Source organism: Etheostoma spectabile, chromosome 9 (assembly GCF_008692095.1).
Source record: "Etheostoma spectabile isolate EspeVRDwgs_2016 chromosome 9, UIUC_Espe_1.0, whole genome shotgun sequence".
Classification (NCBI taxonomy): Eukaryota; Metazoa; Chordata; class Actinopteri; order Perciformes; family Percidae; genus Etheostoma; species Etheostoma spectabile.
In genome coordinates this window covers 18,148,733-18,149,547 of record NC_045741.1, presented here as the reverse complement: position 1 = coordinate 18,149,547, position 815 = coordinate 18,148,733, and the positions used below count along the sequence as shown (strand labels likewise).

Here is an 815-nt window from a genome sequence, read left to right as displayed (position 1 = left end):
CTCTCTTCTACCCAAGACCCATCTGTTTACCTCTGCCTTTTTGTAGCACTACGCCCCCCTTCCCTTTTCATTTGTGCCTGAATCTTGTTCTGTTTAGTTTAGTCTTGTTTTGCATTGTTAAATTTTTCTACCTCCCCTGTAAAGCAACTGACTCTGTGAAGAGCGCTGTATAAATTCCTTTAAGTATTATTATTAGTACATACCTATTTAGTGCATAAAATAGGCCTACTATACTAATAAAATAATTGTTGGCATGGTTTTATAAACCATGTTTAAATGTAAAACATACATGTGCCACAGTCCTCCGACTCCTTAGGATTAACTCTATCTGTGGATCTTAGTGACTACCTTACCTATGGGCCAATAAGCCTATCATCAGTGGGGTTGATCCACAAATTGGGTGGCAGATTTATATTTGCTAATAGTATTGGAAATAAAATGTTGGATTCATATTAAGTTACTTTCATTTTCTTGGAAACTTTCAAATAAAAATGAACAACAATTTGGCAGCCCCCCATGCAGTAATTCTGAGGACCCCCTTTTAAAGGTCTCTGGTCTAGTGCGACAGTTTCTTTATTTGCCTTTATTTCAGTGCCTTATTTCTTGAAAGTTTGGGGCTTTCTTGTCACATTCCTTGAATTTTGAGCTGTCTGTGCTTTCCATGGCGTTCCTTATGTGTTTCTGTAGTCCTGCATGTTTCCCTTGTACACCTGTTTTGTGTCTAGCCTCGTTAACAAGCCTTGTGGTGCCACTTCTTGTTGTCTGTTAGCCAATCATCATTTCCCTCGTTAATCCTGTTTCCTGCCCACTCTCGG

At 39.0% G+C, this 815-nt stretch overlaps 2 long non-coding RNA genes and 1 pseudogene across 2 annotated transcripts in view; all 3 read right to left on the bottom strand.

Annotated features, from left to right (window-relative positions):
* LOC116695329 (5-hydroxytryptamine receptor 3A-like) overlaps window positions 1-815 on the bottom strand; it is a 176,825-nt pseudogene that overhangs the window by 112,809 nt on the left and 63,201 nt on the right.
* The window catches only part of LOC116695336 (uncharacterized), a 55,519-nt gene that overhangs the window by 6,796 nt on the left and 47,908 nt on the right, over window positions 1-815 (bottom strand). The gene's annotated exons all lie outside the window — the stretch shown is intronic.
* LOC116695335 (uncharacterized) overlaps window positions 1-815 on the bottom strand; it is a 7,053-nt gene that overhangs the window by 1,154 nt on the left and 5,084 nt on the right. The window lies entirely within an intron of this gene.